Source organism: Pseudopodoces humilis, chromosome 7, assembly GCF_049639895.1.
Source record: "Pseudopodoces humilis isolate 2021_Gansu_Grassland_sample_001 chromosome 7, ASM4963989v1, whole genome shotgun sequence".
Lineage (NCBI taxonomy): Eukaryota > Metazoa > Chordata > Aves > Passeriformes > Paridae > Pseudopodoces > Pseudopodoces humilis.
The window spans coordinates 6,231,063-6,243,938 of NC_142206.1; positions in this window are offsets into that span (position 1 = coordinate 6,231,063).

Consider the following 12,876-nt stretch of genomic DNA (forward strand, 5'->3'; position numbering starts at 1 on the left):
AGGACATGTCTCTCCTGCTGTGCCTGCACCGGATCCGAAGAAATGGCCTTAAAATGAGACAGGGGAGATTCAGATTAGATGTCAGAAAAAATTGTCACTGTCAAGGTGGTCAGTCAGTAGAATAGGTTCTTGTCCAGGTTCAAGAGGCATCTGAAACTGGTGCTGAGGGATGTGGGTTACTGGGTTAGGGGTTACAGGGGCTGTGCTGGGTTGGTCGGGATGATCCTGAAGGTCTCTTCCAACCATGACAATTCCATGATTCAATGATTCTGGAGGCCTTGGCTCAGTCACAGAATCATAACTGCTTAACTTGGTCCTCTGTAAGTCACTTCTGTAGGCTTCATCCTACAAGCATTTGAGCACCGAAGTAATTTCAGTTCCATGAGGAGTCACGATAAAATGAGCAATGCTATTTATAAGTTAGTGAGTTGTAAAATTTAATTGGCACTCTACAGTCATTTACTGTCATGCCTTCATTTGGGGGATGGTAATGCAGCGATGTACTTGAAATTTTGGGAGTTATTTTTATGAGGGGAATTTACTGAACTGTCAGATAAAATCATGAAGAAAAATATTTCACAAGCATCTCATCCTGGAATGACTCTGAAATGAAGGCACATATCACAGGGAAAAGCAGAAATGCAAATACAAAAAACAGTAACACAAAACCAAAAGATAACAAAATTTAAAAGTGATACAATTTAGAAAGTTGATAAAGTGCACTCTATCTTTACAGTTAAGTTAAAGAGTTTCAAGAAATCTAGGCTTATCTGGAGTATCTTTGCATATATGGAACAGCATACTTGCTTTTATATATAATTTTCCCAAATTAGTGATTTTTCCATGATTGTCACTGGACTAAAACCTGGGTTTCTCAGTTTCTTGTGCTACTGGTTTATTGGTGTCTTTTTGTTTTTACACAGTGCTAAAAATGATAATTTACACTATGTAGCTTTTTCTTTACGAGTGTGAAAATGAGCAACCAATTTATGAAACTAAATAGTGAAGCAGCAAGTAATGTCTGCCTTTCTAAGTAAACACAGGAGACATATGGGTCCAGATGACCCAAGTGGCAATGTGGCATAATTTTGGGACATGATGTCATATGCTGTTTTTTTATGAGTTGCCCAGATCTGCAGTCATACTCCAATTCTAGATGTTGCCCAAAATGTCAAAAAAAAAAAAAAAAAAAGTGAAATAGTGTAGATTCAATACCATTACAAAATGCTGCAACAAAGTATTTTCCCTGCTTCTGTGTCACAGCACAGATAACAAGATCAAATCTCAATGCTCTTTGTATCAAAGGAGCAAAGCAAAGCAATAATGCCCCCAGCCACGGTGCTAAGATGATCCAAAAACTTATGAAACAGAATGTATCTTCTCTAAAAATAAAAATAAGTACTTCAGAGGGCAGAGGGCTGGTGACATGCTGGTTGTGCCTAATGCTCTGTGTCAGATGTACAGATGTGAAATGCTGCAAAGACAAGCACAATGGGATGGGAGCCATCGTCAGCAAAGGTGCTGTGACTCTGGAAGCTTGTGCCAGAGCTCTTCCTGTTTCAATACAAAAGTGGGGTTTTTTTGGACAACAAAAAACACTTGTGCAAAAGAATATGTAAGCAATTGTCCACCATGAGTACTCTGAAAAAGAAAACCTTCTATGTCCAGTAATGTTTGCATTGTCCAGGACGTTTGTACTCGCATCTTTGCTTGCCCAGAAGTAATAACAATAGCTAACTTCACAGCAGGATTAATTGTATAAATGAAAGAAAGCAATAAATGGAGGATTCAGTCAAGATGGACATTTCATATCAACAGGAAGCCAAATTTAAGAGGAAGCATCTATCAGGTTAAAAAATAATTTCTCACTAATCTGAACAATTTGTAGAGAGAGATAAAATAGTAAAGCTGGATGAAAACTGACACACCAGCAGTTTGAGCAACCTGAGAGATGGCAAATGTTTTCACATTACAAGAGACTGGTGAGCTGTGGCATCCTTAACACTGAAATTTTGATTAAATAAATATACCCACTTCCATCAGATACTTTCTTTGAGGAGAATTAGCAGGACAAAAGAGACTTTAAGCCCACCCATCATAGTACAACAATTAGTGAGGACTTTGGCCAAACCTGTTTAGCAAACAAAGGGGACTTGAATAAATATCTTGCAAGATGCAACAGATAAGTTGATAGAAAAATTTCACTTTGAAGTCAAACTGCAAATCACAAGAGTTAACATTGGAAAGAAGTATGTCCTTTAGCCAGATAAGCCTCATCAAATTCTTGGTCTCAGAAGAGAAAAAAAAAGTGTACATGCTGCAGGGTTTAGCTGCCCAAAACTGTTCTCTGTTGTGTAGGAATGCTTATAGACAACCTCAGGCTGCTGTGGGAGAACAGAGCCTCTCAAATTATCTTGGAAAGGGAGATGTGGTATTGCACAGGCCTCAAATACTGGATGCAAATCGGTCTCAATTACTCCTGGAGATAAACATGTTCTCCTAGACTGTCTGTCTTGGGGTTTGCAATCATGTGTACTTTCCCTGGAAAGCTGGAACAATAACAAAGACAGCATTTGTCAGCTTTAATAAAGCTCCTTGGAGCTGAGTGTGGAGCACTGCTTAGCCTGTGTGTCTTTCTGGGGTACCATTCTCTCTACTGTCAGTGAAAAGCCAGAAATCATATATAAAGGCAGCACAGCAATCAAAGATCGCCACGTTTGGGTGCATTTACCAGACATTGCTAAAGAGTTGTGCATAAATTTTTATGCCATCTACATATTCCAGAAACTCTCCCCAAAGATAGTAACTGATAAATGCTGCTATCAGCTGTTCTGTGCTGGAACAGATTTGACAGCAGCCAAATTAACTCCAGCTATGGAGAGCATGTTCCTGCATCAACAGCATTCCAAATGTCAACCCAGGATTTGGGAAAAAAAAATAAAATACTTGCACATGAAGGTACTTAACCATTCCTACACATCCAAAGGAAGTTTGGACAGGCATGGGTGGATGAATCACCAGCACCCAAAGTTGTCATGGAACTACTTTTGCTAAATGAAAGATGACAACAGGAAGAAAAAGGTATGCACAGAAATATTGTGCTGATATGCAAAGGTTGGAAAGAACTATTTATAGTAACCTTTTAAAAAATAAAAGGTTTTTTTAATTTTTAAAAAATTTTAATGGGATTAAAATATGAAACTACGAAATGAAACATGCTAGTCAACATATTTTGGTGTAAATTCATCAAACAAAGTGATTGTTTGAGGAGTTCTCTGGTTTGGCAGGGGAAACGGTACAAATTACAACCCTTTCTCTGCTTTAAAATATCATAGTAGGCTATGACCCTGAGCACACACTGAAGGGATTGAGGAGTACCTAATTTCAATTCTCAGTTAAAAGGTGATAAGTGAAGAGTGATTATTACTGGATTTCTACTGATACCACTAGCAGACTCTATTTGATACTTTAGGCAGGTTTGAAATAAATACAAAAATCACTGCAGATCATTGTGAGAATGATGTAAGATTGGCAAAACAATCCTGTGTGGATGGGACAAGAGCATAACTCGAAAAAGAAACAGAAATGCACTCTTAACACAGCAAAATGTGAAGGTGCACGTGGAATAGAAAATGAAAGATCGGAAGGATCATCAGGGACACCATGGGCATGCAGGTCAGCATGAGCTCCTAGCAGGATGTTGTGGTGAAACCACAATCTTTGAGCTGAAAACAGATGTCTGAAGAGGGGGAGTGGGGAAGTGGTTTGTCCCTCCCTCTGGTGGGGAGAGACGGATGTTCCATTGCCAGAGAATAACACCAGCATTTATGGTCTATAAGTATTTACAAATTGCAATGCATGAAATACCCACAAAAGTTAAGTCTGAGATGAAGAGTTTATTTTCCTCATCCATATGAGACCTACTCGAAATGTCCAGTTAGGTTTAAGACAAAAGTTGTGGGAGGTCTTGGTTGCTGTTTGTCACTACAATTGTGCTGAGGTGAAACAGAGATTTAGCAGGCAGAGTAAGAGTGGTTCCCTGCAGAGTCCCTGATCTGGGGCTGGCTCTAGCCAAGGATGCCATTGCATGCCCAGCTCGTGGTTTCACAGCTCCCTTTAATCCCCTTTAGTCAACTGGGAGTTGGCTTTACTCCTAAGGAGAACTTTGGTGAAATTTCTCCAGAATTTTGTTCAGTGAGGAAGGCACTATGCTCCTTTATATAGCCATGAGCTCAATAGTTGCATCACCCTGCCAAAAACCCCAAGAGCCATCCCCACCCCCTCCAGCCAGATGGCGAGGCTGGAGCAGATGCTAAACCCCATATCCAAACAGGTTTCCCAGTGGACAGTTGCTGGAAACAAGATTCTGCCATTAGCTGGTGGAAGTGTCTGCAAGTGGAACAGCAGGAGTAGCAACGCTGAGATGGAGTAGCAAAGAAACAGTCGCTGTAGTAGAGCCAGGGATATTGAGGTTCTGAGTAAATGTGAAGGAGATAGAGCTTTCTTGGAGATTTAGATGATTGGTTGATTAAAAAAATTAAAAACACCTCAACAAATAAACAAAACCAGGAAATACAAAAATCTCTGATGTATGATTCTTCTGAGATCAGAAAAACTGGACATCTTGTTAATAAACATCTCTTCAAAGATGCAGAAGTCCCTTGTCAATTCTTATTTTTATCAGTTAACTCTGGACAGCAAGGTGAGGAAAAAGAGAAAGATCAGGAAGACAATAGTGGGTACAGAACATTTATTTTGTGAATAAAGTTGTAAGAGGAACAAATGCCTAACAGGTGAAACTAGAGAGTCACTGGAAAAAATTCCCAGCAGCACTAATTGGTGCTTGCTTTTCTCCAAGTGAGACTGGATGCAGTTCTGGAAGATATGTTTTAGTGAAAACACAAGCTGTGCTTCAGACAAACCAACAAGATTAGAGCTTTAATAAAAAACATGTGCATGAAACTTGAGCAGGATGTTGGACTAGATAACGTCATGATGATGATGATGATGATGATGATGATGATGATGATGACGACGACCTGCACAGTGTTTTGGGTTTTGCTGTTTGCTGTCAGGTTAGATCCATCTGCTTCGGAAGGCTCGGTTTGCACTGTGTGGAAGTCCAGCTAATCCAGCTCACAACCTGCTTCAGGCCCTGTGTGACAGACAGAGGAGCAAGAGTGTCTGTAACCCACGGCAATTTCACCTCCTCCTCCCTCTTGCTCTGTTTTCCACCCTGTATATTTATATTTCACGGCCCTGAGGGAAAATGCCACTTACAGGGCTGCAGAATGGTGGATTGCTGACACCCTGGAGAGAAAAGCAGCAGACAGCAACTGGTATTTGCGGCATTAAGATGAAACTCACAGTTCATGCTTTTTTTTCACACTTTTGATACAGTTGCACAGGCACAGAAGTTACAAAGGCATCAGTGGAATTTGTTATACTATTGCAAAATGAAGACTTGTGCTGAGGATCACAGAATTACAGTGTGACCTCAGAATAATGCCTGTGATCATGGTGTACTCCAAGATTATCTCTTTATTTGCTTTATAGGAGTTGGTTTATTTTGTTTTTGCAAGGAAACAAGTATGTCCTTTCCTTATTGTTCCTTAAATAGGAACCCAAGCTCATTTATTTTTTATGATTGTTCCTCAAATGGACAGCTGTGAATCCAATGTAATGTTGACTTTACACTTTGAGGAAGCAAATGTAAAGAAAATTTAAGTATAAGGAATATGTATCTATGCATTTGTGTTCAAGCAGGCACTGATTTTAAAAACACAAGCTTTCTAATGCAGATAAGATGCAACAATAAACTGGAATTGTTCAGAAAGAATTGTGAAAATACTCAAGCTGTAGAACAGGCAAAAATTTCCAGAACTTCCGAAGACTAAACAAGAAAATTTAAGCTATAACTTTAATCCTATAAGGAAATATGTGTGCTTGGCTTATACAAACTACATGTATGTTTATCAAGCTATAATATTTCATTCTATTTAGTAAGACAGAGAGTTCTGTTTAGACTAATTTTGGTCTTTATAATCCTGTACTGTTCCATTTAGATTGATTCAATAATGAGTACACTAGAACAGGACCGGAATTTTATTATATTAAAAATTCACTCAGAATAAATTCTCAGCACTTAGGGAGAGCTTTTCATATGCAGGGAATTACAAGCACACATTAAGAATTTCAGTAATCTAGTAACACAGCATTCAGTTTATGAACTCATGCCAGTCACACAACTGCAGGCAGTCCCCTCCAGGACACACCTATGTTTGGGAAGTGTGCCAGTGTGGCTCCTCAGAAGCCTGTGAAGCATTTCAGATCAGTAAAAATGATTGACCTCTAGTGGTGACCACAGTCTTAACTGTACATTTGGGATTTATTATAAAAAAGAAACATTTTGGTTGTGCTGGCATGGTACATTATTCCTTTATCTTACTTTTCCCATCTGCCTTTCCCTCTGTCCTTTCTAAACTTGTGGAGACAAAGCAAAGTACTCAGAGAGTAAATTTTCCGGATTTCTGCATAACACAGGGGGAGCAGGTAGATAGAAAAGGAATCTTTTATGCAGGAAAAATGTAAAACCACTTTGGTTGCTTTGCAGAATATACAGCTGAGGTATTCACAACTGTGTGAGCAGAAGAGGTGAAGAATTAGGGTTACAGAGCCATGTGTGTTTCTTGGGTCTGGCTGCAGAGAGAGGAGACTGAGGCAGGGTGAATTCTCTGTCTGCTCAAGAGGAAGCTCAGTAAAGGCAGGCATCAAAGAAAGACCCAGGGGCACACAAGGAAGTGCTCACAGCTCACTGGGAGAAAAACTGAGATACTGAGTTTGTTAGCAGCAAATAAGCCAGCAAGTTTATGTAAAAGTACTAAAAGAAACATGAATTCCTGCTTGATTCCTGATTTACTAAGTGAATCACAGCTTTTGATACATTTTTAAAATAAATAACATTTCATAAAACTACCTGTTTCATGAAATTACTTTGCTATTAGAAATATTTCTATAAATCTTAAGTCTTAGATAGCTGCTTATATTAAAGGAGTCAAAAATAGCAAAATTAGGATTGACAAATTAGACAATTACAGGAGATAACCTAGATAAAGCAAAGATAAGTAATAGAATTTGAGTGTATTAAAAATACATTTTTATAAAATGAAATTATCTTCAATTTAAGATTTAAGTGGTAATCAGATTAGCATTTATTGGGACACTCATAGTTTTTATTCCTTGCAAAGCTTTACAATTCAGTATTGCTGTCCAAAAGGGTTTAATATATTTTCTATTTGTTTTAAATACCAGTATTTTCTAACGTAACAAAAGCAGTCATAATGCTAGAATGTGCAAACGTTGGACTTACACTGATCTGTGTGTAAATTGCTAAAGAAATACAGATCTGAAAACAAGCAATGACACTGATGATACTCCAGCTGTGCACAGGTCTGTGTTTCCTGGTGGCTGTGGGTGCACCACTGACTGTTTATGTAGAGCAACAGGTGGAACAGCAGGAGTAGCTGCTCAAAAATCCACACTCCTGTGGCTTCCAGGCTCTTGGTAGCCAACAGTTGGATTAAAATTCCAGTACCTGCAGCAGCAGGGCAAGGCAGGAAACATGAGAAACACATTACCAGTGCCCATGTCTTTGTCTGAGCAAGGCTCTGTGTCGTTCCAGGTGTTTTGTGAAGTAACAAGGTGGAAAATACTTGCCCCTCATTTCACCTTTGGAAGGCACATGAATGATGCATGCAGGACAACATTGTGTTCTCAGGATAGCAAGGAGCTGTGTCAGCTTCCTCTGGGCACTCCTCGTAATCTTTGGCCCCTGCTTGCCAGCATCCTGCTGTTCCACTCCTGGCCTTTCCTGAGCTGAAAGGATTCCTCACTTCAGAATGTGAAATGAATTTTCATTCATGTTTCTGTCAGGTTGACAAGGTAAAATAATTAATTGCTATAGCTAAATTGAAGTTCATTAAGGCATTGGGATGAAACTGGCACATCAGGTAACTTCACACAAAAAAGCAAATGTGCTGGTTCAGCTACAGGAAGGATTTCTACAGAATAATGTCACACCAGTTTCTTGTGGTTATTATAACCCCACATATCAGTCTTCCTGTGGACTCCTTTTATTTTCTCCGTGTTAGTCTTGCTCATTCAGAAATGGTTATGTCATATTAGTTAATAATGTCTTACTCAAGCACCCGACACTTCTTTTCAGCAGTCACTGGTTTTAGCCAATTTTGTTGCAGGGAGCTGGCCAAAAAGCTGATCCTGTGGTTTATCCACAGACAAAACGGAGCTACTATTTCTTGCAGTAGAAAACATGCAAATTTCTTTTATTGATATTTGTAGATTTGGATTTCTGCATTCAGACAAGGTATCTGACAGGAAACTTGTTTAGGACTGGGTGCACAATGTTCAAAATTGAAATAAAGAGGTTTCCTTCACGTAACTGCCTTAGGTGAAAAGAGCAGGTTCTTACCAGACTGTCCCATTTAATCTGTAATCCTGATTAACAACTGATTTTGTGATGCTCATTTATTACGAGAGTAAGTGCTATCAGTCATATTATAGCTTTTTCAATTAATTTAATAATTTCCCATAGGAATACACATACAGAAAATTGTTTCTCAGAACATTGGCAGCTTTTCTAAAATGTTTCAATTAAATCACGTTTTGACCCTTCTGATATTGCTCTGAATTTTAATTATTTTCCGTTGCAGACTACTGGTTAAATGATGACCTGAATATATTTCTTTAAAACTGGCTATGGGTGTGACTGCATACAGCAAGTGTTTGTTCCTTGTGAACTGGTTATTGGCCCATTCTTTATGGCTGTTTTCTGCAAGCACTTAGACCTTAGAGGCCAGATGAGGACAACTCTGAGCAATCTCACTGCAGACATTTTGTACCTCACAGAAAAAGCAATCTAGATGAAAATACGGCGTGACATTTGCACATACGATGATTAGACCATGCATTCTTAAACAGTCAATTGTGAAATACATTGTAACAGGAAAAAAACTTCTTCCCTTCTAGTATCAAATGCAATTAATGCAATTTATCTGAAGGTTGCAGGGAGTCCTTAGAATATGGGAAATATTTAGAAGTTCTAAACATTTTCCTCTGGAAGTTCTGTTTTTTTTTAAAGTAATGCTGAATTTCCCTGCTTTTCCTTTTTCCTTATTCTGCTTTCTTCTACAACCTGTTTCACACTCCCATATTATCCAAACACACTTCCCCATCTTCCTTTCCCCATCAGAATCGTTGTTCCACCTTTTCTTCCTGAATCAACTGAATCAAGCATCTATCATGTCACTTTTTTCCCCAAATATTTGCTGGTCTGCATTTCCAAAGATCCTAATTTTTTTCCTCTCTTACTCCTTTAAGATAGAAGGATTTTTCAAGCAAAAGCAAGGATGCTCTTCAGCAACAAAAGCAACTGTGTTTGTGAGCACAATCAGTGAATGGCTTGGATTGGCCAACTGCTATAATTTTTGGGTTCATTGATGATAAGAAGAGATTCAGAAGCAGCAGTGCTTCTAACTGTCAGTCTCAAAAGAAGGTTGATTAAACCAGTGCCCCTGACATTTTCTCATCCAGCTTCTTTCTTAACATTAGGGGACAGAGTTAGGGCCTCAAATCAGGGCAAATTAAAATAAAAGGAAGCTTTCTTTATCACAGTGCAACCTCCTTAGCCTCCTTACAGTCAACAAACAAAATGCAGAAAGGAAATGTCAATAGACAGTTGCAATTCTATTTTTAAGAACCTAGCAGCAAGAGGAGATCATTCAGGTCCTGATGAGTTCCAGCAGGAGGTTCCACTTGTGCCTTTTTGAGGACAGTAGAACAAACAGCTTAAAAAGTCTTGATTGCACTCTGCAGCATTAATTTCTGTCATTACTCCAGCAGATCAGACATTGTCAAAGTTAACACCCCAGCAAGTGTTCAACACTTGGAGGTGGCCTGAAGCTGATTCCCCAGACCAACAATCTTTGGTTTAACTGAGCTGAAACTTCAATTCCACATTTGTAGAAGCAGAATCTGTAATGGCATCTGAAGAAGAATTAAAATGGTTCCTTAATCAGATTAAAGGTGGTGTTTTTATCAGCATGGGTTAACTTACATTTGGAAACTTTTGCCCTCCAGATGGATATGTCCAGCTACACTTACGTACTGCTGTTCATGGCTTCTTGTGATACTATTATCCTTTACCTATATCTAGCTGGAGAGATCATCCTGATATGAAAATCCAGAATATTTTCATGGATTCTCAAATTCGTCCCAGCACAAACTCAGCACCTTCAGTTGATTCTTAAAAGAGCCAGGTTGAACCCATTACATAAAATGCTATTGGAATATTCCCAGTTTGAAAACTATTACTTTTGTCAGGCTGCAGGCACTTTTCCAGACCAGCTAAAACCACATTAGAGGCCAGATCCACCTACTGTGGACAAATCATGGGTCAGAGGCTGCATGAACCGAAAATTAGTGTATCTGTAGCCAAAGGGGAGATTTGGCATTTGATATATCACTTTCATTATGTCAAATATCAGTCCTTAAATACAGGTTTAGCACTAACTTTTGCTGCTGAAAAGTCAACTTTTACATGAAGGTGCAGGTGTTTTTAATATTTACAACATAAATAAAATAAATCCAAGAAAAGCAAAGGCATTCAGAAACTTTGGGAAGCAAATTCCCTATGGTGAGCTCAGATATGGTCACTGGGTTATATTCACTCCCTCTACACTCGCTATGTTCCTAAATTTCAGTTAAATTTAATTAAAAAATAGGCCTCCATTATTATTTCAGCAGCTTTAGAAGCAGGGTTGAACTAGAATGGTCTTCAGAGGCCACTTCCAACCCTAGAACTAGATGGTCTTCAGAAGGAATCCTTGAAGGAACATATTCCTCTTAGCAGGAATATTTGGATTTTCAGCTATGTTAGTACAAACACAGCTTCAAACAGGGTGTAAATCTCATCATTACATTTAATTCTACCCTAGCATTAAATATGAATCACGACTAATGGGTGTATGTCAGGATAAGGGCCTGTGCATTCTCTACACAGAAATTTATGACTGTGATCGTTATCGCAAGCAATAAACACCAGCTTATAAATACCTCAGCTGCAGAGCAGAGCTGCATGGCTGAAGTCTTGTGCAGCTGCTTTTGAGTCAAGCAAGGGCTCTCCCTGCAGCTCCACATCCCATTCTCCTCTGCTGCTGCCTCCCTTTTGGCCTCCCCTGATCACACTCTGTTCTGCTTTGCTCTGCGTGGCTCTGCTGTGCTCCACAGGTAACTCCAAGAGCTTTGAAGGAGACTCTGAGCTAGAATAAGGTACCAGGAGTACTTTCTTGCTTTGGAAATAATTTTGCTTCCCTTGCTACGTATCTTAGAGTTGACATTGTCTGAGTTCTTCAATGTAATCACTGCCTGAGCCCATTCCCAGAACTCAGGTGCTGTAGGTTGGACTAAAAGCTGGGATGAGGTGATTGACAGGGAGGTGGAGCTGTTCATCCCTCCTCCTGTCACACTAACAAACACTAAGTTGGTTATTGCTTCCAGGAGGACACCTTTGATTCCTTGTACTGCCATGAGAACTCCCTCTTTTACTGGTATTTTTAATAAGAGGTTTGACTTTTTAGGGAAAGTGCTTTCCAAGTCTGGGAAAAAAAACAGAATTAGAAGTAAGGTCTCTGAAGGTTGGAACTACATTAAAGGAACCTGACAGAGTTTTCATGTTCCTCAGTTGGGGTGGCATAAGCTTATTACAGGGTATGTTTTGCTCTTAATTTGCAGGAAGACAAAATAACCTTTAATTCTTGGTTTTTGCATTCAAATAGAGGATATGAGCAGACTGACCAGAAAAGTTTCTTTCCCCATTTCATGTACTCCACTGACATATACAATAGGAAAAAAAATTTAAAAACCTGGCTATTAAAGGGGATTTATTAACTATCAATTAGGAACAAGAGGTGCATCAGAATTAAGAATCTGGCTCTTATTTTTACCACTTGGAATAGAAACATCATAGCTATCTGTTTTGCTGTGTTCCTAAGTAATTAAGCAGCAATGAAAATAGGTGCACACTATTAAAAATCTGCACTTTGTACATTTGTACATTAATCTGTGTACAGTGTATTGTCTGTACATATGTGCAGTATGTAGCCAAAATGTACATAAAATGGACAATAGGAGTTAAGCAACATACTTTCTATAAAAAAAACACCAGGAGAGAAACAAATCTGAATACTTACGATCCCTGAGCTCAGACTCAACTAATTTTAATGCTTAGAAGTTCTGCTCTCACTTGCTGTTTAGTAATTTTTTCAGCTTCTGTCCTTGAGCACTGACTTATATAAATAACAGCTTTCATTAACCCTCTTTGGGCTCCAATAAATGTTTAATCCTTCATTCACACAAACAGCTACAAATAGGTGCTCATTTCTATTTATCTCGCTTGTTGGTGACATTTTTTTATTAATTTTGATTGTGCATTTGCATTCTACCCTAAGTTGTCTCCTGTGCTAGGTTATTCTCCAGTTACATCTCAGACTCCTCACCGTAATTGTTGAAAGTATAAGCTCAGTAAAACACATAAGCCTCATTCCAAGTACACAGGTTTATCTGGTTTAAATTAGAATTTAGATAGAATGACAAGAAATGTTCGAGGTTTAATTGCTTGCCATATTTATACAAAATAAAAACATTAAAACAATGCTGTTTGCTTTGTGGTGGTCAAAAATAAGACAATAATAGAGGAAAAAAAGGGTTCTGAATCTGTGCTTCTCAAGGAATTAAACATATGATTTACTTGCTAATTAATGTTTCTGGTTTCTATCATTTTCAGCTAGGAAATGGAGCAGG